We start from the raw sequence: 27899 nt of genomic DNA, 5'->3' as shown, positions 1-27899 counted from the left end.
ATGAGTCAAAATAACATAATCCATAGTCAGTGCCACCATAGATATCACCATTTCTTAAGTTCATGCCAGGAATTCTCAAAATATCAAAATTGACAATCATCTGCGTTAAATTCTGTTATAAGTAGAAAATTAAAGGTGATAGAGAAAAACGTTTCCCATAAAAATTAATGATAATGTGTCAAAATAACATAATCCATAGTCACTGCCACCATAGATATCACCATTTCTTAGGTTCAAGCCAGGAATTCTCAAAATATCAAAATTGACAATCATCTGCGTTAAATTCTGTTATAAGTAGAAAATTAAAGGTGATAGAGAAAAACGTTTCCCATAAAAATTAATGATAATGAGTCAAAATAACATAATCCATAGTCAGTGCCACCATAGATATCACCATTTCTTAGGTTCAAGCCAGAATTCTCAAAATATCAATTGACAATCAGTCAATTGACAATTATGACAATTGACAATCATCTGCGTTAAATTCTGCTATAAGTAGAAAATTAAAGGTGATAGCGAAAACCGTTTCCCATAAAAATTAATGATAATGAGTCAAAATAACATAATCCATAGTCAGTGCCACCATAGATATCACCATTTCTTAGGTTCAAGCCAGGAATTCTCAAAATATCAAAATTGACAATCATCTGCGTTAAATTCTGTTATAAGTAGAAAATTGAAGGTGATAGAGAAAAACGTTTCCCATAAAAATTAATGATAATGAGTCAAAATAACATAATCCATAGTCAGTGCCACCATAGATATCACCATTTCTTAGGTTCAAGCCGGGAATTCTCAAAATATCAAAATTGACAATCATCTGCGTTAAATTCGGTTATAAGTAAAAAATTAAAGGTGATAGAGAAAAACGTTTCCTATAAAAATTAATGATAATGAGTCAAAATAACATAATCCATAGTCAGTGCCACCATAGATATCACCATTTCTTAGGTTCAAGCCAGGAATTCTCAAAATATCAAAATTGACAATAGTCTGGGTTAAATTCTGTTATAAGTAGAAATTTAAAGGTGATAGAGAAAACGTTTCCCATAAAAATTAATGATAATGAGTCAAAATAACATAATCCATAGTCAGTGCCACCATAGATATCACCATTTCTTAGGTTCAAGCCAGGAATTCTCAAAATATCAAAATTGACAATCATCTGCGTTAAATTCTGTTATAAGTAGAAAATTAAAGGTGATAGAGAAAAACGTTTCACATAAAAATTAATGATAATGAGTCAAAATAACATAATCCATAGTCAGTGCCACCATAGATATCACCATTTCTTAAGTTCATGCCAGGAATTCTCAAAATATCAAAATTGATAATCATCTGCGTTAAATTCTGTTATAAGTAGAAAATTAAAGGTGATAGAGAAAAACGTTTCCCATAAAAATTAATGATAATGAGTCAAAATAACATAATCCATAGTCAGTGCCACCATAGATATCACCATTTCTTAGGTTCAAGCCGGGAATTCTCAAAATATCAAAATTGACAATCATCTGCGTTAAATTCTGTTATAAGTAGAAAATTAAAGGTGATAGAGAAAAACGTTTCCTATAAAAATTAATGATAATGAGTCAAAATAACATAATCCATAGTCAGTGCCACCATAGATATCACCATTTCTTAAGTTCATGCCAGGAATTCTCAAAATATCAAAATTGATAATCATCTGCGTTAAATTCTGTTATAAGTAGAAAATTAAAGGTGATAGAGAAAAACGTTTCCCATAAAAATTAATGATAATGAGTCAAAATAACATAATCCATAGTCAGTGCCACCATAGATATCACCATTTCTTAGGTTCAAGCCGGGAATTCTCAAAATATCAAAATTGACAATCATCTGCGTTAAATTCTGTTATAAGTAGAAAATTAAAGGTGATAGAGAAAAACGTTTCCTATAAAAATTAATGATAATGAGTCAAAATAACATAATCCATAGTCAGTGCCACCATAGATATCACCATTTCTTAAGTTCATGCCAGGAATTCTCAAAATATCAAAATTGATAATCATCTGCGTTAAATTCTGTTATAAGTAGAAAATTAAAGGTGATAGAGAAAAACGTTTCCCATAAAAATTAATGATAATGAGTCAAAATAACATAATCCATAGTCAGTGCCACCATAGATATCACCATTTCTTAGGTTCAAGCCGGGAATTCTCAAAATATCAAAATTGACAATCATCTGCGTTAAATTCTGTTATAAGTAGAAAATTAAAGGTGATAGAGAAAAACGTTTCCTATAAAAATTAATGATAATGAGTCAAAATAACATAATCCATAGTCAGTGCCACCATAGATATCACCATTTCTTAAGTTCATGCTAGGAATTCTCAAAATATCAAAATTGATAATCATCTGCGTTAAATTCTGTTATAAGTAGAAAATTAAAGGTGATAGAGAAAAACGTTTCCCACAAAAATTAATGATAATGAGTCAAAATAACATAATCCATAGTCAGTGCCACCATAGATATCACCATTTCTTAAGTTCATGCCAGGAATTCTCAAAATATCAAAATTGACAATCATCTGCGTTAAATTCTGTTATAAGTAGAAAATTAAAGGTGATAGAGAAAAACGTTTCCCATAAAAATTAATGATAATGTGTCAAAATAACATAATCCATAGTCACTGCCACCATAGATATCACCATTTCTTAGGTTCAAGCCAGGAATTCTCAAAATATCAAAATTGACAATCATCTGCGTTAAATTCTGTTATAAGTAGAAAATTAAAGGTGATAGAGAAAAACGTTTCCCATAAAAATTAATGATAATGAGTCAAAATAACATAATCCATAGTCAGTGCCACCATAGATATCACCATTTCTTAGGTTCAAGCCAGAATTCTCAAAATATCAATTGACAATCAGTCAATTGACAATTATGACAATTGACAATCATCTGCGTTAAATTCTGCTATAAGTAGAAAATTAAAGGTGATAGCGAAAACCGTTTCCCATAAAAATTAATGATAATGAGTCAAAATAACATAATCCATAGTCAGTGCCACCATAGATATCACCATTTCTTAGGTTCAAGCCAGGAATTCTCAAAATATCAAAATTGACAATCATCTGCGTTAAATTCTGTTATAAGTAGAAAATTAAAGGTGATAGAGAAAAACGTTTCCCACAAAAATTAATGATAATGAGTCAAAATAACATAATCCATAGTCAGTGCCACCATAGATATCACCATTTCTTAAGTTCATGCCAGGAATTCTCAAAATATCAAAATTGATAATCATCTGCGTTAAATTCTGTTATAAGTAGAAAATTAAAGGTGATAGAGAAAAACGTTTCCCACAAAAATTAATGATAATGAGTCAAAATAACATAATCCATAGTCAGTGCCACCATAGATATCACCATTTCTTAAGTTCATGCCAGGAATTCTCAAAATATCAAAATTGACAATCATCTGCGTTAAATTCTGTTATAAGTAGAAAATTAAAGGTGATAGAGAAAAACGTTTCCCATAAAAATTAATGATAATGTGTCAAAATAACATAATCCATAGTCAGTGCCACCATAGATATCACCATTTCTTAGGTTCAAGCCAGGAATTCTCAAAATATCAAAATTGACAATCATCTGCGTTAAATTCTGTTATAAGTAGAAAATTAAAGGTGATAGAGAAAAACGTTTCCCATAAAAATTAATGATAATGAGTCAAAATAACATAATCCATAGTCAGTGCCACCATAGATATCACCATTTCTTAGGTTCAAGCCAGAATTCTCAAAATATCAATTGACAATCAGTCAATTGACAATTATGACAATTGACAATCATCTGCGTTAAATTCTGCTATAAGTAGAAAATTAAAGGTGATAGCGAAAACCGTTTCCCATAAAAATTAATGATAATGAGTCAAAATAACATAATCCATAGTCAGTGCCACCATAGATATCACCATTTCTTAGGTTCAAGCCAGGAATTCTCAAAATATCAAAATTGACAATCATCTGCGTTAAATTCTGTTATAAGTAGAAAATTGAAGGTGATAGAGAAAAACGTTTCCCATAAAAATTAATGATAATGAGTCAAAATAACATAATCCATAGTCAGTGCCACCATAGATATCACCATTTCTTAGGTTCAAGCCGGGAATTCTCAAAATATCAAAATTGACAATCATCTGCGTTAAATTCGGTTATAAGTAAAAAATTAAAGGTGATAGAGAAAAACGTTTCCTATAAAAATTAATGATAATGAGTCAAAATAACATAATCCATAGTCAGTGCCACCATAGATATCACCATTTCTTAGGTTCAAGCCAGGAATTCTCAAAATATCAAAATTGACAATAGTCTGGGTTAAATTCTGTTATAAGTAGAAATTTAAAGGTGATAGAGAAAACGTTTCCCATAAAAATTAATGATAATGAGTCAAAATAACATAATCCATAGTCAGTGCCACCATAGATATCACCATTTCTTAGGTTCAAGCCAGGAATTCTCAAAATATCAAAATTGACAATCATCTGCGTTAAATTCTGTTATAAGTAGAAAATTAAAGGTGATAGAGAAAAACGTTTCACATAAAAATTAATGATAATGAGTCAAAATAACATAATCCATAGTCAGTGCCACCATAGATATCACCATTTCTTAAGTTCATGCCAGGAATTCTCAAAATATCAAAATTGATAATCATCTGCGTTAAATTCTGTTATAAGTAGAAAATTAAAGGTGATAGAGAAAAACGTTTCCCATAAAAATTAATGATAATGAGTCAAAATAACATAATCCATAGTCAGTGCCACCATAGATATCACCATTTCTTAGGTTCAAGCCGGGAATTCTCAAAATATCAAAATTGACAATCATCTGCGTTAAATTCTGTTATAAGTAGAAAATTAAAGGTGATAGAGAAAAACGTTTCCTATAAAAATTAATGATAATGAGTCAAAATAACATAATCCATAGTCAGTGCCACCATAGATATCACCATTTCTTAGGTTGAAGCCAGGAATTCCCAAAATTGACAATCATCTGCGTTAAATTCTGTTATAAGTAGAAAATTAAAGGTGATAGAGAAAAACGTTTCCCATAAAAATTAATGATAATGTGTCAAAATAACATAATCCATAGTCAGTGCCACCATAGACATCACCATTTCTTAGGTTCAAGCCAGGAATTCTCAAAATATCAAAATTGACAATCATCTGCGTTAAATTCTGTTATAAGTAGAAAATTAAAGGTGATAGAGAAAAACGTTTCCTATAAAAATTAATGATAATGAGTCAAAATAACATAATCCATAGTCAGTGCCACCATAGATATCACCATTTCTTAGGTTGAAGCCAGGAATTCCCAAAATTGACAATCATCTGCGTTAAATTCTGTTATAAGTAGAAAATTAATGGTGATAGAGAAAAACGTTTCCCATAAAAATTAATGATAATGTGTCAAAATAACATAATCCATAGTCAGTGCCACCATAGATATCACCATTTCTTAGGTTCAAGCCAGGAATTCTCAAAATATCAAAATTGACAATCATCTGCGTTAAATTCTGTTATAAGTAGAAAATTAAAGGTGATAGAGAAAAACGTTTCCCATAAAAATTAATGATAATGTGTCAAAATAACATAATCCATAGTCAGTGCCACCATAGATATCACCATTTCTTAGGTTCAAGCCAGGAATTCTCAAAATATCAAAATTGACAATCATCTGCGTTAAATTCTGTTATAAGTAGAAAATTAAAGGTGATAGAGAAAAACGTTTCCTATAAAAATTAATGATAATGAGTCAAAATAACATAATCCATAGTCAGTGCCACCATAGATATCACCATTTCTTAGGTTGAAGCCAGGAATTCCTAAAATTGACAATCATCTGCGTTAAATTCTGTTATAAGTAAAAAATTAAAGGTGATAGAGAAAAACGTTTCCCATAAAAATTAATGATAATGAGTCAAAATAACATAATCCATAGTCAGTGCCGCCATAGATATCACCATTTCTTAGGTTCAAGCCAGGAATTCTCAAAATATCAAAATTGACAATCATCTGCGTTAAATTCTGTTATAAGTAGAAAATTAAAGGTGATAGAGAAAAACGTTTCCCATAAAGATTAATGATAAAGAGTCAAAATAACATAATCCATGGTCAGTGCCACCATAGATATCACCATTTCTTAGGTTCAAGCCAGGAATTCTCAAAATATCAAAATTGACAATCTGATCTGCGTTAAATTCTGTTATAAGTAGAAAATTAAAGGTGATAGAGAAAAACGTTTCCCATAAAAATTAATGATAATGAGTCAAAATAGCATAATCCATAGTCAGTGCCACCATAGATATCACCATTTCTTAGGTTCAAGCCAGGAATTCTCAAAATATCAAAATTGACAATCTGATCTGCGTTAAATTCTGTTATAAGTAGAAAATTAAAGGTGATAGAGAAAAACGTTTCCCATAAAAATTAATGATAATGAGTCAAAATAACATAATCCATGGTCAGTGCCACCATAGATATCACCATTTCTTAGGTTCAAGCCAGGAATTCTCAAAATATCAAAATTGACAATCTGATCTGCGTTAAATTCTGTTATAAGTAGAAAATTAAAGGTGATAGAGAAAAACGTTTCCCATAAAGATTAATGATAAAGAGTCAAAATAACATAATCCATGGTCAGTGCCACCATAGATATCACCATTTCTTTGGTTGAAGCCAGGAATTCCCAAAATTGACAATCATCTGCGTTAAATTCTGTTATAAGTAGAAAATTAAAGGTGATAGAGAAAAACGTTTCCCATAAAAATTAATGATAATGAGTCAAAATAACATAATCCGTAGTCAGTGCCACCATAGATATCACCATTTCTTAGGTTCAAGCCGGGAATTCTCAAAATATCAAAATTGACAATCATCTGCGTTAAATTCTGTTATAAGTAAAAAATTAAAGGTGATAGAGAAAAACGTTTCTCACAAAAATTAATGATAATGAGTCAAAATAACATAATCCATAGCCAGTGCCACCATAGATATCACCATTTCTTAGGTTGAAACCAGGAATTCCCAAAATTGACAATCATCTGCGTTAAATTCTGTTATAAGTAAAAAATTAAAGGTGATAGAGAAAAACGTTTCCCATAAAAATTAATGATAATGAGTCAAAATAACATAATCCATAGCCAGTGCCACTATAGATATCACCATTTCTTAGGTTGAAGCCAGGAATTCCCAAAATTGACAATCATCTGCGTTAAATTCTGTTATAAGTAGAAAATTAAAGGTGATAGAGAAAAACGTTTCCCATAAAAATTAATGATAATGAGTCAAAATAACATAATCCGTAGTCAGTGCCACCATAGATATCACCATTTCTTAGGTTCATGCCGGGAATTCTCAAAATATCAAAATTGACAATCATCTGCGTTAAATTCTGTTATAAGTAAAAAATTAAAGGTGATAGAGAAAAACGTTTCCCACAAAAATTAATGATAATGAGTCAAAATAACATAATCCATAGCCAGTGCCACCATAGATATCACCATTTCTTAGGTTGAAACCAGGAATTCCCAAAATTGACAATCATCTGCGTTAAATTCTGTTATAAGTAAAAAATTAAAGGTGATAGAGAAAAACGTTTCCCATAAAAATTAATGATAATGAGTCAAAATAACATAATCCATAGTCAGTGCCGCCATAGATATCACCATTTCTTAGGCTCAAGCCAGGAATTCTCAAAATATCAAAATTGACAATCATCTGCGTTAAATTCTGTTATAAGTAGAAAATTAAAGGTGATAGAGAAAAACGTTTCCCATAAAGATTAATGATAAAGAGTCAAAATAACATAATCCATGGTCAGTGCCACCATAGATATCACCATTTCTTAGGTTCAAGCCAGGAATTCTCAAAATATCAAAATTGACAATCTGATCTGCGTTAAATTCTGTTATAAGTAGAAAATTAAAGGTGATAGAGAAAAACGTTTCCCATAAAAATTAATGATAATGAGTCAAAATAACATAATCCATAGTCAGTGCCACCATAGATATCACCATTTCTTAGGTTCAAGCCAGGAATTCTCAAAATATCAAAATTGACAATCTGATCTGCGTTAAATTCTGTTATAAGTAGAAAATTAAAGGTGATAGAGAAAAACGTTTCCCATCAAAATTAATGATAATGAGTCAAAATAACATAATCCATGGTCAGTGCCACCATAGATATCACCATTTCTTAGGTTCAAGCCGGGAATTCTCAAAATATCAAAATTGACAATCATCTGCGTTAAATTCTGTTATAAGTAAAAAATTAAAGGTGATAGAGAAAAACGTTTCTCACAAAAATTAATGATAATGAGTCAAAATAACATAATCCATAGCCAGTGCCACCATAGATATCACCATTTCTTAGGTTGAAACCAGGAATTCCCAAAATTGACAATCATCTGCGTTAAATTCTGTTATAAGTAAAAAATTAAAGGTGATAGAGAAAAACGTTTCCCATAAAAATTAATGATAATGAGTCAAAATAACATAATCCATAGCCAGTGCCACTATAGATATCACCATTTCTTAGGTTGAAGCCAGGAATTCCCAAAATTGACAATCATCTGCGTTAAATTCTGTTATAAGTAGAAAATTAAAGGTGATAGAGAAAAACGTTTCCCATAAAAATTAATGATAATGAGTCAAAATAACATAATCCGTAGTCAGTGCCACCATAGATATCACCATTTCTTAGGTTCAAGCCGGGAATTCTCAAAATATCAAAATTGACAATCATCTGCGTTAAATTCTGTTATAAGTAAAAAATTAAAGGTGATAGAGAAAAACGTTTCCCACAAAAATTAATGATAATGAGTCAAAATAACATAATCCATAGCCAGTGCCACCATAGATATCACCATTTCTTAGGTTGAAACCAGGAATGAAATTTGACAAAGTGTGAATGAAATTTGTAATTTTACTTTTCTTGTTTAATTTTCAATTTTTCCAACCTCTTCCAACCTCCTCAACCGAAACATCGTTGATTACAAATCAATTCTCATAATTCAATTTTTAATACCCAATCTACGTTCACGTTCAATACTTTGCTTTCCGTTTGATTTGGTGTTTCAGTAGTTGTAGTTAAGATGTTGAAAACACCCGGTTTTTACGTTATAGAAACTTATTTCCGAAAATATCAGTGTTGGCCCACATCGCAAGGATTTCGCGAACTTGCACCAACCATTTTGACTCTAATAAACGTAATTTGGTTCATTTATCCGCTCCTAATAGAAATTGCAAGTGGGTTTTATCTTATATACTTATTTAGTTATCGTTACTCCTTTTTGTAATTTGTAATGATTATAGATTATAAGAAGAACTTTGAAAAATTATTATTTCACATCGAGTTTCTTTCGATGGGAGCGTTATTTTTATGTTTCAACATACAATTATTGCGGAGGCGACACCATTTACTCCAAACAACCGATTTATTGAGTGATTTTCGCCGATTTGGTACTCCGCAAAGCATCAAAGTCATTGATAAAAAAGCGAAGAAGGTGATTAAAATTATGCATTATGGAGGACTCGTTATTACGTATTTTATTACATATTCTATTTTGTTTGAGGAAAATTGCGCTAAATTTAAAAATATGCAAAATTGTTTAATGTTTGAATATTACCTCCCACTTCAAATTAAACATTGGGAAATAACTTTAATAATGTTGTTACAAATACATACTGTGAGAATTATAATTTGTATTGTATTCGGAACACGGTCATTGTGTACATATTCAGGGGAATTACTGATTGCGCGTTTTGAAAACCTCATTGATGTAATTAATGACATAAAATTAACAAGAAATAAGAAAAGAAACTTTAAAAAATTAAAACATGTTATTATGTATTATCAAGAAATTTTTAGGTAATCATAATTTTAAAGTTTTTTGACACATTAATGATGTTAATTAATGATTTTAGGATGTGCCAATTCACCAATTCTTTCTGTACCAGTTTTCTTATTCCTACAAAAGTTTTTATGACAATTTGTTTATCATTGGCGATTACTGAATTTGTTCTGGTTTGTTATAAATACACATTATTTAATTGATCCCAATTAATTATTACAATTACTTTTAGAGAAAAGATTTAGCAACTTTTTTCCTAATCTTAATGAACATCCAGAGTTTATTCATTAATCACACAACTGGACAACGACTCACTACGGCGGCTGCTAATGTGGCGGATGCTGTTTATAATTTAAATTGGTATGATGCGGATGTATCAACACGAAAAGATGTTTTAATTTTGCTCGGTATGAGTCAAAAGGCAATCAAAGTGGAGTTACCTTTCTTTCGGGAATTCTCGCACGCGGCGGCGGCAAATGTAAAGATTTTATTTTGATAATTTGGTGATTATTAATATTGATGTTTTTAAGGAATGCAAAAAAGTGTACATTTTCTTCAATTGGATATTAACTGTTTTGAAAAAAAGAAACTTTTAAACATAAATTAAACGTTAATTATAATGATATATTAAAATTTATCCACGTGCAACAATCAATTTCAAGTTTGAAACGATCGCACTAACTAAATTATTTTATTTCCACAAAAACAAGGAGAGACAGGAAAAAGAGAAGGAATTAGGTGAGTTTCATTAACAACCACATCGATACAAAACTCATTTATCACAAATGTGTATATTAATTAAGCCGAGGCGCAAAAACATAAAAATTTACGATGTTTGATGAACACGCTGTATAGTTAGGGATGCAAACGATACATCGATTTTTCGAAAACATCGATGTATCGTCCATAAACATCGATGTTTTAATAGCGATGTTGAAGTCCATAAAACATCGATACATCGTTCATTATGAACGATATTTTATCCATTTCTTGGAATATGAGTATGAAAATTTCCTCTTTCCAATGAACCAACACGTTTTAAAAAATAACTTTTAGTTTTCGAAAAAACAATATTTGAAGTTTTGATAAAATTTTCGATGTTGCAATTTTCATCGATAACTTTCAAAATTCGCTATAAAATTCATTTTTTGAAGGATCCTTGTGGAAATATCACCAATTATTAATTAAAGTATCCTCTTTTTAATCAAATAAGCCGATTTGGAAAATCGCTTTTAGATTTTGAGAAATAAATTTTTGAAATAATCGACAATTTCTTCGAATTTAGCAATTTTCTTCGATTAAGTTTTAAAAATTAGTATAAAATCTATTTCTTGGAATATGAGTATGAAAAATTCCGAAAGTGTTAATAAAAGTGTCTTCTTTTCAATGAACCTACACGTTTTAAAAAATAACTTTTAGTTTTTGAGAAAATAATATTTCAAGTTTTGATAAAATTTTCGATGTTGCAATTTTCATCGATAACTTTCAAAATTCGCTTGAAATTCATTTCTTGAAAGATCCTTTTGGAAATATCACCAATTATTAATTAAAGTATCCTCTTTTTAATGCAACAAGCCGTTTTGAAAAATCGCTTTTAGAATTTGAGAAATAAATTTTTGAAATGATCGACAATTTTTTAATTTTGCAATTTTGACCGATTAAGTTTTAAAAATTCGTATAAAATCCAATTCTTGGAATATGAGTATGAAAAATTCCGAAAGTGTTAATAAGAGTGTCCTTTTTCCAATGAACCAACACGTTTTAAAAAATAACTGTTAGTTTTTGAGAAAACAATATTTGAAGTTTTGATAAAATTTTCGATGTTGCAATTTTCATCGATAACTTTCAAAATTCGCTATAAAATTCATTTCTTGAAGGATCCTTGTGGATATATCACCAATTATTAATTAAAGTATCCTCTTTTTAATGAAATAAGGCGATTTGGAAAATCGCTTTTAGATTTTGAGAAATAAATTTTTGAAATAATCGACAATTTCTTCGAATTTTGCAATTTTCTTCGATTAAGTTTTAAAAGTTAGTATAAAATCTATTTCTTGGAATGTGAGTATGAAAAATTCCGAAAGTGTTAATAAAAGTGTCTTCTTTCCAATGAACCAACACGTTTTAAAAAATAACTTTTAGTTTTTGAGAAAACAATATTTGAAGTTTTGATAAAATTTTCGATGTTGCAATTTTCTTCGATAACTTTCAAAATTCGCTTCAAATTCATTTCTTGAAGGATCCTTTTGGAAATATCACCAATTATTAATTAAAGTATCCTCTTTTTAATGCAACAAGCCGTTTTGAAAAATCGCTTTTAGATTTTGAGAAATAAATTTTTGAAATGATCGACAATTTTTTCAAATTTTGCAACTTTCGCCGATTAAGTTTTAAAAATTCGTGTAAAATCCATTTCTTGGAATATGAGTATGAAAAATTCCGAAAGTGTTAATAAGAGTGTCCTTTTTCCAATGAACCAACATATTTTAAAAAATAACTTTTAATTTTTGAGAAAACAATATTTGAAGTTTTGATAACATTTTCGATCTTGCAATTTTCATCGATAATTTTCAAAATTCGCTATCAAATTCATATCTTGAAGGATCCTTGTGGAAATATCACCAATTATTAATTAAAGGATCCTCTTTTTAATGCAAAAAGCCGTTTTAAAAAATCGCTTTTAGTTCTTGAGAAATAAATGTTTGAAATAATCGACAATTTTTTCGAATTTTGCAATTTTCGCCGATTAAGTTTTAAAAATTCGTATAAAATCCATTTCTTGGAATATGAGTATGAAAAATTCCGAAAGTGTTAATAAGAGTGTCCTTTTTCCAATGAACCAACACGTTTTAAAAAATAACTTTTAATTTTTGAGAAAACAATATTCGAAGTTTTGATCAAATTTTCGACGTTGCAATTTTCATCGATAATTTTCAAAATTTGCTATAAAATGTATTTCTTGAAGGATCCTTGTAGAAATATCACCAATTATTAATTAAAGAATCCTCTTTTTAATGCAACAAGCCGTTTTGAAAAACCGCTTTTATATTTTGAGAAATAAATTTTTGAAATAATCGGCAATTTTTTCGAATTTTACAATTTTCGTTAATTAAGTTTTAAAAATTCGTATAAAATCAATTTTTTGGAATATGGGTATGAAAATTTCCCAAAGTGTTAATAAAAGTGTCCTCTTTTCAATGAACGAACCCGTTTTGAAAAATAATTTTTAGTTTTTGAGAAAACGATGTTTTAAGTTTTGATAAAATTTTCGATGTTGCAATTTTCATCGATAATTTTCAAAATTCGCTATAAAATTTATTTCTTGAAGGATCCTTGTGGAAATATCACCAATTATTAATTAAAGGATCCTCTTTTTAATGCAACAAGCCGTTTTGAAAAATCGCTTTTAGATTTTGAGAAATAAATTTTTGAAAAGATCGACAATTTTTTAAAATTTTGCAATTTTCGCCGATTAAGTTTTAAAAATTCGTATAAAATGCATTTCTTGCAATATGAGTATGAGATTTTCCGAAACTGTTAATAAGAGAGTCCTCTTTCCAATGAACCAACACGTTTTGAAAAATAATTTTTAGTTTTTGAGAAAACAATATTTGAAGTTTTGATAAAATTTTCGATGTTGCAATTTTCATCGATAATTTTCAAAATTCGCTATAAAATTCATTTCTTGAAGGATCCTTGTGGATATATCACCAATTATTAATTAAAGTATCCTCTTTTTAATGCAATAAGCTGTTTTGAAAAATTAATTTTTAAAATAATCGACAAGAAGAAGAAGAAGAAAAACAAATTTTATTCTGTACCCACTACATAAAAAAAATAAGAATAACAATAAAAATATCTATATGTGTATAAAACAAAAATAAAAAAGTTAAGGGGTGAGAATAGGGCTACCGACCAAGGTCTTTCTGCCCGTGATTTTTGTAGTCGGCGGCTTGCTTCAGTCTTCTCTGACGGCCAGGAGTTTTTGGAAGAGAAGAGGTGGGTTGTTGCGAGGGTGGAGTAATGGAGTCGATATAAGCGTGTGTTGCAAGGCGTTGGTAGGAAAATTTAGAATGGATTTATCGGACAAAGATTGAAGACGGGTATGGATAGGGGGTATATCGGTAAGTTGGTATAGCAGATTATTGCTAGGGTTAAAGAGGGGATTACGGGGGTTCCTAATTCGGGTGATGGATCTCAGTGCAGATCTTTCCGCTACTTCCAGGTGGTACTTCGTTCTTCTTGGTGCGTTGCTTAGCAGTATTGATCCATATTCTATGATGGGCCTGCATATGGTCTTGTAGATGTGCGAGGCACATGAGGTAGAGATTCCGCGACCGCTGAACGAGAGAGATTTAAAGTGTTTGGCGCGTGTCTTTACTTTCATCTTCACCTTGATTGCATGAGTGGAAAACTTAAGCGTTCTGTCAAGTATTATGCCCAGATACTTACAGGTTGATGAGACGGAGATTGCCGTTGATTGGATTGTAATTGTGGGAGAGGGAGCGCGGGGTGAGAGGAATGGGACAAAAAATTGTGTTTTTGTGGGATTGAGTAGGATGCGCCATTTTCGGTACCAATTTTCCGTTTCGTTTATGAGCGTCTGCAGCTTACGGACCGAGGAAGTGATATCCCTACTGTGCGAGACCAATGCTGTGTCGTCGGCATAAAGTAGTGCGTATGCAGTGAGGTTAAAGGCGTCTGGGTTGTCGTTGTAAAGATCGTGGCAGAAAAGATTGTATAGAGAGGGAGAGATAGGCGAACCCTGAGGAAGGCCTTGCTGAGCGGAGAAGCTGTGGGAGAAATGATTTTTCAACTTCACGATGGAGGAGCGATTCGACAGGAATTGGTTTATCAGGGTTAGAAGATAGTATGGCGTTTTTAGCTTATCCAGTTTAAATAGCAATCCTTTGTGCCACACGGAGTCAAAGGCCTTTCGGACGTCCAGAAAAACTGCTGCAGATTTCAGTTTTATAAAACGTGCCGCCTGGAAGTTGGAAACCAGAATAGTTAGTGGCTGGGATGTTGATTTGCCGGATTGGAAGCCAAATTGGTAAGGCGGAATTTTCTTTGATACCGCAGCCAGGAGCTTGTTCTTCAAGTGCGTCTCGAAGAGTTTTCCAACTACGGGGAGCAGTGAGATGGGGCGATAGTTGGCTGGATCAGATAGAGAAGAATCCTTCTTGGGAATACAAGTTATAATAGACGTCTTCCAATCGCGCGGGAAATGCTGAGTCGTAAGGCAAAAGTTAATTATTTTTCTGATAAAGCCATGGATGTTAAGATCTAGACTTCTAAGCAGTTTCCTTGTGATGTTATCATAACCGGGAGCGGTATCTTTTCCCTGTCCAAGAAGAGTAAAATATTCGTCTTCCAACATGAGAGCATCTTCGGGTGTCTCGAACGGTGTCAAAAATGCGGATTCGTACCAATTATCTATAATGTTTTTATTGTGGGGACAAAACGAAACATCCTCGGTAAAGGTGAATACACCTTCTAGGTAGTCAGCGTGTATGTTGACAATCTCTTCAGGGTTGGAGTGCACACCGCCATCGGTAGGATCAATGAGCTCCTCCGTTCCAGGTGTCTTTTGGTATCTTGATAGTTTTCGAATTTCGTGCCAATAGTTTCTTCCTTTACACAGTTTTATTTTGTCACAGGCTTCCATGTACTTTTCCGTTCTGTATTGCTGAATTAGTTTCTGTATCTTTTTGTTGAACTCATTAAACTTCTTTTTCAACTCAGGCACTTCATATACTCTGAAGTCTCGATATAGGCGTCTTTTCTCCTTGATGAGTCTGATAATAAATGGAGGTAGCGGAAAACTGTAGTGTTTGGTGGTTCTGGATGGGCTCGCTTTGTCTATCGACTCCTTAAGACATTTGTTAAACCTTGAGATCGTGTCAACTGTGATTGTCTGATGTGCTTCTATGAAGTCTTTCATTATTGAGTTAACTGTCTCCATGTCGCAAAGCTTATAGTTTTTAATTAAAGTCGGAACAGGTTTAGGTACGTTGGTTGTGACGTTGACATAAACTAAAATGCCCAAGTGATCGGAGCATAAATCCGGAACAACTTCTACCTGTGTAATTAAACTGCGGATGTTTCTTGTGCAGAATAGTAGATCAGGAGTAGAGTTCGGATTGTTTTCCATAACGTACGTGGGAGGAGTCGTGATTTGTACGAAATTGGACATATTCAGGAAATGTCTTATGTGTTTCCTTTTGGTTGGATTCGGATTGAAGTCACCAATTATGAGACATTTGTCGTGCAGTGAGGCCATGTTAAATATGGATTCTTCAATTTTACTAAACGGGTGGATATAAATTAAGAAAACATGTATTAAGTCTGTCCCGATAGTGATACAAAAATGAAGTGCATTATTTAATGGAGAGTTGATTGCGGGGGGGTTGGATTTTCTCAATTGTATCGCGGGGTGGCCCATAGCCACCGCTCCTCCTCTGACTCCTCTATTTATAATATTGCCGTGATTTTGGATTGACGTCCAGTTTCTAAATGTGATGGAAGACTTCGATTTTGTTTCCACAAACATTGCGCAACGGATATGATTGTCAATGATGTAGTTTCCGATCAGGTGTGATTTCGGGTGGTAGCTGTTAATGTTTGCGTACAATAATTTTATGCTGGTCATTGTTGATCTTGCGGAATCGAGGATTGGTAGCCGTGGATAGGTTCTGTAGGAGATGGCTTAGAGGTGTCCTGAAGATCAATCATGATAACGTACATGTAACTTCCAGAAAATGCGACAATCGTATCGATTTGGTAGTTTTCTACAAATTTCCGTTTGAGGGAATTGATAAGCTCTTGACGATCGCGTGGTTTGGGTGAGTTAATTTTTGAGAGGTAGGTATCAATAATGTGGTCGTGAATGGTGATTGGTTTATGTATGCGTGTTTCTTTTGTTTTTGTAGAAATTTGGTCAGATTTTTTATTAGCCGATTTTATTCTAACGTTAGGGACTCCTCGAATGGGAGCTGTGGGGCGGTTCTTGCATTTTAGTGACCAGGCACTGTGTCCCTCCAGGCCGCAGGATTTACATTTCTCAGGTAGCTGTGAGGTGCATTTAGTGGTACTGTGTGGGCCGAGGCATTTTGAGCACTGCACTGTGGCAGTGCATTTGTCTGAGGTATGAGAAAATTCGTCGCATCTACTACACGGGATCGGCATTGGCGGTGGAGCGCGGCTTTCAAACACAGGAAAGTGGTTGTTTTTGAAGAATACTCCTGCTTGCAGAAGCTTTTGATAGGAGTCGACACACCCGGAAATTATCCTAATTTTATAGGTGGGCTTATCTGTGGCTTTAGAGATAATTCTTTTACAGTATCTGTGTGATATATTAAGCGAGTTCAGATGTTCGCTAATTTCTTGATCTGTAATTTCAAGATCAACGGAAGCAATAACTGCAGAGTATGAGGCCGATGGAATTTTTTTAATAGATGGTGTAAAATTTCTTGATTCAGAAAACTCTGAGATGATGTTTTGATTTTTTAGTAGATTTAAATTGATGGTTTGTTGTGGTTTGGAATTTTCCGATTTAATAATAAAGCCCTCTTTTGTTTTTATTATAATGTCACGTGGATTAAGTGAGTGTTTCGTCCAAATTTCGGACAACTGAATCCTGCTTAGCGGAAGACTTGTTTTTATGAAGAACACCGAGTTGTAGATTTTTGTCTGTTGTTGGTACGTAAGCGGGCGATCAGAGAACCGGTTAGCGGCTGGAGCACGTGGAGTTCGAAAAATTGTTGGTGTTTGCGGTGGATAATTTTTATTTTTAGGTGGATGCGGAACTTTAAATGCGGAATCACTGCCGCTAGTGTTTTGTTTTTTGTGAGGACGATCCGTGTGTGTGTATTTTTTCGGGCGGCCGCGTTTTTTGTTAGGGAGTCCGAACTCACCGTCCGGGTCCTGGTCGGATTCCGAGGCCGAAGCCCCCGAACCTTGCGTTTCCATAGTTGTGATCACACCCCCACAGATAGGAAAATTGTTCACGTAGGTAGTAAACTAAAATTTAATTAAACCACTGCTATTAAACACGCTAAAGCCGAGAAAAGCAAGAGCATGCGTGACTCGTGCAAATGTCTTGAGAAGACTGAGAATCGACAATTTTTTCGAATTTTACAATTTTCGTTGATTAAGTTTTAAAAATTCGTATAAAATCCATTTTTTGGAATATGAGTATGAAAAATTCCGAAAGTGTTAATAAGAGTGTCCTTTTTCCAATGAACCAACACGTTTTAAAAAATAATTTTTAGTTTTCGAAAAAACAATATTTGAAGTTTTGATAAAATTTTCGATGTTGCAATTTTCATCGATAACTTTCAAAATTCGCTATCAAATTCATTTCTTGAAGGATCCTTGTGGAAATATCACCAATTATTAATTAAAGGATCCTCTTTTTAATGCAAAAAGCCGTTTTAAAAAATCGCTTTTAGTTCTTGAGAAATAAATGTTTGAAATAATCGACAATTTTTTCGAATTTTGCAATTTTCGACGATTAAGTTTTAAAAATTTGTATAAAATCCATTTCTTGGAATATGAGTATGAAAATTTCCGAAAGTGTTAATAAGAGTGTCTTTTTCCAATGAACCAACACGTTTTAAAAAATAACTTTTAGTTTTTGAGAAAACAATATTTGAAGTTTTGATAAAATTTTCGATGTTGCAATTTTCATCGATAATTTTCAAAATTTGCTATAAAATTTATTTCTTGAAGGATCCTTGTGCAAATATCACCAATTATTAATTAAAGGATCCTCTTTTTAATGCAACAAGCCGTTTTGAAAAATCGCTTTTAGATTTTGAGAAATAAATTTTTGAAATAATCGACAATTTTTTCGAATTTTGCAACTTTCGCTGTTTAAGTTTTAAAAATTCGTATAAAATCCATTTCTTGGAATATGAGTATGAAAAATTCCGAAAGTGTTAATAAGAGTGTCCTTTTTCCAATGAACCAACACGTTTTAAAAAATAACTTTTAGTTTTTGGGAAAACAATATTTGAACTTTTAATAAAATTTTGGGTGTTGCAATTTTCATCGATAATTTTCAAAATTCGCTATAAAATTCATTTCTTGAAGGATCCTTGTGGAAATATCACCAATTATTAATTAAAGTATCCTCTTTTTAATGCAACAAGCCGTTTTGAAAAATCGCTTTTAGATTTTGAGAAATAAATTTTTGAAATGATCAACAATTTTTTCAAATTTTGCAACTTTCGCCGATTAAGTTTTAAAAATTCGTATGAAATCCATTTCTTGGAATATGAGTATGAAAAATTCCGAAAGTGTTAATAAGAGTGTCCTTTTTCCAATGAACCAACACGTTTTAAAAAATAACTTTTAGTTTTTGAGAAAACAATATTTGAAGTTGTGATAACATTTTCGACCTTGCAATTTTCATCGATAATTTTCAAAATTCGCTATAAAATTCATTTCTTGACGGATCCTTGTGGATATATCACCAATTATTAATTAAAGTATCCTCTTTTTAATGCAAAAGCCGTTTTGAAAAATCGCTTTTAGATTTTGAGAAATAAATTTTTGAAATAATCGACAATTTTTTCGAATTTTGCAATTTTCGCCGATTAAGTTTTAAAAATTCGTATAAAATCCATTTCTTGGAATATGAGTATGAAAAATTCCGAAAGTGTTAATAAGAGTGTCCTTTTTCCAATGAACCAACACGTTTTAAAAAATAATTTTTAGTTTTCGAAAAAACAATATTTGAAGTTTTGAAAAAATTTTCGATGTTACAATTTTCATCGATAACTTTCAAAATTCGCTATAAAATTCATTTTTTGAAGGATCCTTGTGGAAATATCACCAATTATTAATTAAAGTAGCCTCTTTTTAATGAAACAAACCGTTTTGAAAAATCGCTTTTAGAATTTGAGAAATAAATTTTTGAAATGATCGACAATTTTTTAATTTTGCAATTTTGACCGATTAAGTTTTAAAAATTCGTATAAAATCCAATTCTTGGAATATGAGTATGAAAAATTCCGTAAGTGTTAATAAGAGTGTCCTTTTTCCAATGAACCAACACGTTTTAAAAAATAACTTTTAGTTTTTGAGAAAACAATATTTGAAGTTTTGATAAAATTTTCGATGTTGCAATTTTCATCGATAATTTTCAAAATTCGCTATAAAATTCATTTCTTGAAGGATCCTTGTGGATATATCACCAATTATTAATTAAAGTATCCTCTTTTTAATGCAATAAGCTGTTTTGAAAAATCGCTTTTAGATTTTGAAAAATTAATTTTTGAAATAATCGACAATTTTTTCGAATTTTACAATTTTCGTTGATTAAGTTTTAAAAATTCGTATAAAATCCATTTCTTGGAATATGAGTATGAAAAATTCCGAAAGTGTTAATAAGAGTGTCCTTTTTCCAATGAACCAACACGTTTTAAAAAATAATTTTTAGTTTTCGAAAAAACAATATTTGAAGTTTTGAAAAAATTTTCGATGTTACAATTTTCATCGATAACTTTCAAAATTCGCTATAAAATTCATTTTTTGAAGGATCCTTGTGGAAATATCACCAATTATTAATTAAAGTAGCCTCTTTTTAATGAAACAAACCGTTTTGAAAAATCGCTTTTAGAATTTGAGAAATAAATTTTTGAAATGATCGACAATTTTTTAATTTTGCAATTTTGACCGATTAAGTTTTAAAAATTCGTATAAAATCCAATTCTTGGAATATGAGTATGAAAAATTCCGTAAGTGTTAATAAGAGTGTCCTTTTTCCAATGAACCAACACGTTTTAAAAAATAACTTTTAGTTTTTGAGAAAACAATATTTGAAGTTTTGATAAAATTTTCGATGTTGCAATTTTCATCGATAATTTTCAAAATTCGCTATAAAATTCATTTCTTGAAGGATCCTTGTGGATATATCACCAATTATTAATTAAAGTATCCTCTTTTTAATGCAATAAGCTGTTTTGAAAAATCGCTTTTAGATTTTGAAAAATTAATTTTTGAAATAATCGACAATTTTTTCGAATTTTACAATTTTCGTTGATTAAGTTTTAAAAATTCGTATAAAATCCATTTCTTGGAATATGAGTATGAAAAATTCCGAAAGTGTTAATAAGAGTGTCCTTTTTCCAATGAACCAACATATTTTAAAAAATAACTTTTAATTTTTGAGAAAACAATATTTGAAGTTTTGATAACATTTTCGATCTTGCAATTTTCATCGATAATTTTCAAAATTCGCTATAAAATTCATTTCTTGAAGGATCCTTGTGGAAATATCACCAATTATTAATTAAAATATCCTCTTTTTAATGCTACAAGCCGTTTTGAAAAATCGCTTTTAGATTTTGAGAAATAAATTTTTGAAATAATCGACAATTTTTTCGAATTTTACAATTTTCGTTAAATAAGTTTTAAAAATTCGTATAAAATCCATTTTTTGGAATATGGGTATGAAAATGTCCCAAAGTGTTAATAAAAGTGTCCTCTTTTCAATGAACGAACCCGTTTTGAAAAATAATTTTTAGTTTTTGAGAAAACGATGTTTTAAGTTTTGATAACATTTTCGATGTAGCAATTTTCATCGATAATTTTCAAAATTTGCTATAAAATTTATTTCTTGAAGGAATTTTGTGGAAATATCACCAATTATTAATTAAAGGATCCTCTTTTTAATGCAACTTTCTTTTTTTGTTTTGAAAAATCGCTTTTAGTTTTTAAGAAATACATTTTTGAAATGATCGACAATTTCTTCAAATTTTGCAACTTTCGCCGATTAAGTTTTAAAAATTCGTATAAAATCCATTTCTTGCAATATGAGTATGAGATTTTCGGAAACTGTTAATCAGAGAGTCCTCTTTCCAATGAACCAACACGTTTTGAAAAATAACTTTTAGTTTTTGAGAAAACAATATTTGAAGTTTTGATAACATTTTCGATGTTGCAATTTTCATCGATAATTTTCAAAGTTTGCTATAAAATTTATTTTTTGAAAGATCCTTGTGGAGTTATCAGTAATTATTAATTAAAGTATCCTCTTTTGAATGCAACAAGCCGTTTTGAAAAATCGCTTTTAGATTTTGAGAAATGAATTTTTGAAATAATCGAAAATTTTTTTGAATTTTGCAATTTTCGTTGATTAAGTTTTAAAAATTCATATAAAATCCATTTCTTCAGAATCATTTGCTTCTCCCAAAGCACCTATACAAGGCGTCCCCAATGTTAGAATTAAATCGGCTAACAAAAAATCAGAGGAAATCATTAACAAAACCACCAAAGAAAGCCGCATTCATAATCCTGTTACGATCCACGATCAAATTATCGACACTTATCTCACAAAAATCAACTCTCCGAAGCCGCGGGATCGACAAGAGCTTTTAAATGCTCTAAAACGTAGATTCATTGAGCATCATCAAATTGACACAATCGTTGCTTTTTTGGGAAGCTACATGTATATAATCATGATTGACCTAAAAGACGCAAATAAACCTTCATCCACCGAACCGATCCACGGCTCCCAAACCATGATTTTGCAAGATCAGCAATGACTGAGATAAAGTTACTGTATGCAAACATTAACAGTTATGTCCCAAAAAAACACCTAATCGGAAACAATATTTCTGTAAACCGCATTCACGGTGCGATGTTCGTTGAAACTAAAGCTAAATCGCCAATTAACTTCAGGGATTGGACAATGATCCAAGAATTGGGAAATATTGTGAACAGGGGTGTCAGAGGCGGGTGGTTATCGGCGATCCTGCGTTACAAATTGGAAAAGCTAATCCTCCCAGAATAAATTCTCCACTAAACAACGCCCTCCATTTTACTTTTATGATTGGCACAGAAAGAGTACATATATTGTTGGTTTATATACATCCATTTAGTGAGATAGAAGAAACAATATTTAACATGGCTGCACGGTACGACAATTGTCTAATAATCGGTGACTAACCCAAACCCAGCCAAAAAGAGACACATCAACCAATTTGTGACTATGTCAAATTTTGTGCTCATCGCAACACCTCCGACGTTTGCCATGGCAAATAATCCCAATTCCAAGCCTGATTTAATCTTCTGCACAAACAACATAAGACCGCTCATCACGTCTGTTAATGTCATTCCTGATCTGTGCTCTGACCATCTGGGTCTTGTGATCTCAATTAATACAACCACTCGAATACCCAAAGTAGCTCCTACTCTGATCAAAAACTATAAACTATGTAATATGGAAAGAGTGAACACAGGAATAAAGGAATATGTGAGATCTAACCCTGTCATTACACCCGAGTCTATCGCAACCTTTAATAAACGCTTGCTTGATTTGGTGGATGAAGCGAGCCCTGTCAACATCAAGAAACATTATAATTTTCCTCGCCACCATTTATTCTCCGTTTGATTAAGGAAAAGAGACGACTCTACCGCGATTTTAGATCCTATGAGGAGCCTGCTCTGAAAAGAATGTTCAATGAGCTTAATAAAAATATCCAAAAGCTAGTGCAGCAATTCAGAAGTGAAAAATACATTGAGGCCTGTGATAAAATCAACAGAAGCAAGGGTAAAAACTACTGGCAAGAAGTCCGCAAACTTTCGAAGTACCAAAAGTCCCCAGAAACCCAGGAGCTTATTGACCCTACGGATGGCTGCTCATACTCTAGTCCGGAAAAAATCGTAAATATCCACGCTGAATACCTTGAGAGGGTGTTTTCCTTCAGCAATGAGACCCTGTTCTGCCCTCACAACAAAAACACAATAGACAATTGGTACCAACACGCCTTTTTCAATTCGTCCGAAACACCTCAGGATGCTCTCATGCAGGAAGAAGAATACTTCACACTTCTTAACAGAGGAACCAACACAGCCCCTGGATACGACAACATCTCAAGGGAAATCTTAAGGAAGCTGGATCTTGATATCCACGCCCACATAAGAAAAATTTACAACTATTGCCTTACCACCCAGCATTTCCCACCAGATTGGAAGACCTCTATTATCATATGCATCCCCAAGAAAGATTCTTCTCTATCCGACCCTGCGAACTACCGTCCTATCTCATTGCTACCCGTAATGGGGAAGCTTTTCGAGGTGCACTTGAAGAACAAGCTGCTCGATGTTGTTGCAAGGAGGATTCCGTCATACCAATTTGGATTCCAACAAGGTAGATCTACATCTCATCCCTTGGCAGTGCTTGTCTCAAACTTCCAAGTAACACGTTTCCAAAAACAACAATCCGCCGCAGTCTTCCTGGATGTTCGGAAGGCATTCGACTCCGTATGGCACAGAGGTCTACTGTACAAGCTAGCTATGTTGAAAATCCCATCTTATCTTCTTAACCTGCTAAAAGAATTTCTTTCAGACCGCTCCTCATTGGTTAAAGTGAAGAACTACTACTCTCACAGTTTCACCGCTCAACAAGGTCTCCCTCAAGGCACTCCCATCTCGCCAGCACTGTACAACGTCTACTGCCATGACATCTACAACGACAACCCAGACGTCTTTGATCCGATGTCTTACGGCCTACTTTATGCCGATGATACTACTCTCGTCGCACATGATATAAACATTCCATCATCAATTCTAAGGCTGCAGACGCTCATCCAAAACATAGAGAAATGGTTCCGAAAATGGCGTATTCTGATAAATCCTTCCAAAACCCAATTCTTCATCCCCTTCCTCCCTATTCGGGTTGCTCCTCCCACAATAATAATTCAATCTTCTCCTATCACAGCATCACCAACTTGTAACTACCTCGGCATTACCTTGGATAGAACCCTTAAATTCTCTACCCACGCCATCAAGGTAAAAATGAAAGTCAAAAACCGCGCCAAACACTTCCGCTCACTCTCATATAGAGGCCGAGGGATATCCATCAAATGCGCTACTCACATATACACCTCAATATGCCGACCTATTATCGAATATGCCTCATTAATCATGACTGAAGCGCCGAGAGGATCACAGTACCATCTGGAAGTAGCAGAGAGAGCATCCCTGAGAATTATCACCCGCATTAGACACCCTCACAACCCACTTTTCAACCCTTCCAACGAACTCCTTTACGACCTTACAAAGATTCCTCCTATAAACTCCCGTCTACAATCTTTATCCCTTAAAGCAACTATGAACTTCCCCAAAAACGCCTTAAAAAATCTCATCATTCCCCTTTCCCTTACCCGCTGTCCCATAACACGGCTCACACTTCTTAAAAAAATAAGGCCCAACTGAGAAGACCCAATAATTTGCTATAAAATTTATTTTTTGAAGGATCCTTGTGGAAATATCACCAATTATTAACTAAAGTATCCTGTTTTTAATGCAACAAGCAGTTTTGAAAAATCGCTTTTAGATTTTGAGAAATAACTTTTTGAAATAATCGACAATTTTTTCGAATTTTGCAACTTTCGCCGATTAAGTTTTAAAAATCCACATCTTGGAATATGAGTATGAAAATATCCAAAAGTGTTAATAAGAGTGTCCTCTTTCCAATGAACCAACACGTTTTAAAAAATAATTATTAGTTTTTGAAAAAACAATATTTGAAGTTTTGATAAAATTTTCGATGTTGCAATTTTCATCGATAATTTTCAAAATTCGCTATAAAATTCATTTCTTGAAGGATCCTTGTGGAAATATCACCAATTATTAATTAAAGTATCCTCTTTTTAATGCAACAAGCCGTTTTGAAAAATCGCTTTTAGTTTTTGAGAAATACATTTTTGAAATGATCGACAATTTTTGAATTTTGCAATTTTGACCGATTGAGTTTTAAAAATTCGCATAAAATCCATTTCTTGGAATATGAGTATGAAAATTTCCCAAAGTGTTAATAAGAGTGTCCTCTTTCCAATGAAATAACACGTTTTAAAAAATAACTTTTAGTTTTTGAGAAAACATTATTTGAAGTTTTGGTAAAATTTTCGATGTTGCAATTTTCACCGATAATTTTCAAAATTTGCTATAAAATTTATTCCTTGAAGGATCCTTGTGGAAATATCACCAATTATTAATTAAAGTATCCTCTTTTTAATGCAACAAGCCGTTTTGAAAAATCGCTTTTAGATTTTGAGAAATAAATTTTTGAAATAATCGACAATTTTTTCGAATTTTGCAATTTTCGTCGATTAAGATTTTAAGATTTTCCGAAACTGTTAATAAGAGAGTCCCCTTTCCAATGAACCAACACGTTTTAAAAAATAACTTTTAGTTTTTGAAAAAACAATATTTGAAGTTTTGATAAAATTTTCGATGTTGCAATTTTCATCGATAATTTTCAAAATTCGCTATAAAATTCATTTCTTGAAGGATCCTTGTGGATATATCACCAATTATTAATTAACGTATCCTCTTTCTAATGCAACAAGCCGTTTTGAAAAATCACTTTTAGTTTTTGAGAAATAAATTTTTAAAATGATCGTCAATTTTTGAATTTTGCAATTTTAACCGATTAAGCTTTAAAAATTCGTATAAAATCCATTTCTTAGAATATGAGTATGAGATTTTGCCAAAGTGTTAATAAGAGAGTCCTCTTTCCAATGAACCAACACGTTTTAAAAAATAACTTTTAGTTTTTGAAAAAACAATATTTGAAGTTTTGATAAAATTTTCGATGTTGCAATTTTCATCGATAATTTTCAAAATTCGCTATAAAATTCATTTCTTGAAGGATCCTTGTGGATATATCACCAATTATTAATTAACGTATCCTCTTTCTAATGCAACAAGCCGTTTTGAAAAATCACTTTTAGTTTTTGAGAAATAAATTTTTAAAATGATCGTCAATTTTTGAATTTTGCAATTTTAACCGATTAAGCTTTAAAAATTCGTATAAAATCCATTTCTTAGAATATGAGTATGAGATTTTGCCAAAGTGTTAATAAGAGAGTCCTCTTTCCAATGAACCAACACGTTTTAAAAAATAACTTTTAGTTTTTGAGAAAACAATATTTGAAGTTTTGATAAAATTTTCGATGTTGCAATTTTCATCGATAACTTTCAAAATTCGCTTCAAATTCATTTCTTGAAGGATCCTTTTGGAAATATCACCAATTATTAATTAAAGTATCCTCTTTTTAATGCAACAAGCCGTTTTGAAAAATCGCTTTTAGAATTTGAGAAATAAATTTTTGAAATGATCGACAATTTTTTAATTTTGCAATTTTGACCGATTAAGTTTTAAAAATTCGTATAAAATCCAATTCTTGGAATATGAGTATGAAAAATTCCGAATGTGTTAATAAGAGTGTCCTTTTTCCAATGAACCAACACGTTTTAAAAAATAACTTTTAGTTTTTGGGAAAACAATATTTGAACTTTTGATAAAATTTTCGATGTTGCAATTTTCACCGATAACTTTCATAATTCGCTATAAAATTCATTTTTTGAAGGATCCTTGTGGAAATATCACCAATTATTAATTAAAGTATCCTCTTTTTAATGAAATAAGGCGATTTGGAAAATCGCTTTTAGATTTTGAGAAATAAATTTTTGAAATAATCGACAATTTCTTCGAATTTAGCAATTTTCTTCGATTAAGTTTTAAAAATTAGTATAAAATCTATTTCTTGGAATATGAGTATGAAAAATTCCGAAAGTGTTAATAAAAGTGTCTTCTTTCCAATGAACCAACACGTTTTAAAAAATAACTTTTAGTTTTTGAGAAAATAATATTTCAAGTTTTGATAAAATTTTCGATGTTGCAATTTTCATCGATAACTTTCAAAATTCGCTTGAAATTCATTTCTTGAAAGATCCTTTTGGAAATATCACCAATTATTAATTAAAGTATCCTCTTTTTAATGCAACAAGCCGTTTTGAAAAATCGCTTTTAGAATTTGAGAAATAAATTTTTGAAATGATCGACAATTTTTTAATTTTGCAATTTTGACCGATTAAGTTTTAAAAATTCGTATAAAATCCAATTCTTGGAATATGAGTATGAAAAATTCCGAAAGTGTTAATAAGAGTGTCCTTTTTCCAATGAACCAACACGTTTTAAAAAATAACTTTTAGTTTTTGAGA

At 31.7% G+C, this 27899-nt stretch overlaps 1 protein-coding gene and 1 long non-coding RNA gene across 3 annotated transcripts in view; one reads left to right on the top strand and one right to left on the bottom strand.

Moving 5' to 3' along the window:
- LOC111413526 (nuclear movement protein nudC) overlaps positions 1–27899 on the top strand; it is an 89908-nt gene that overhangs the window by 39568 nt on the left and 22441 nt on the right. The window lies entirely within an intron of this gene.
- On the bottom strand, positions 13668–15006 carry LOC139429893 (uncharacterized). Its single transcript, XR_011640486.1, has 2 exons — positions 14331–15006; positions 13668–14271 (listed from the first exon to the last, which is right to left on the bottom strand). It is a non-coding gene; the product is annotated as an uncharacterized lncRNA (long non-coding RNA).

The sequence above is a fragment of the Onthophagus taurus genome, chromosome 5 (genome assembly GCF_036711975.1).
Source record: "Onthophagus taurus isolate NC chromosome 5, IU_Otau_3.0, whole genome shotgun sequence".
NCBI lineage: Eukaryota > Metazoa > Arthropoda > Insecta > Coleoptera > Scarabaeidae > Onthophagus > Onthophagus taurus.
This window is presented reverse-complemented; position numbering and strand designations above follow the sequence as displayed.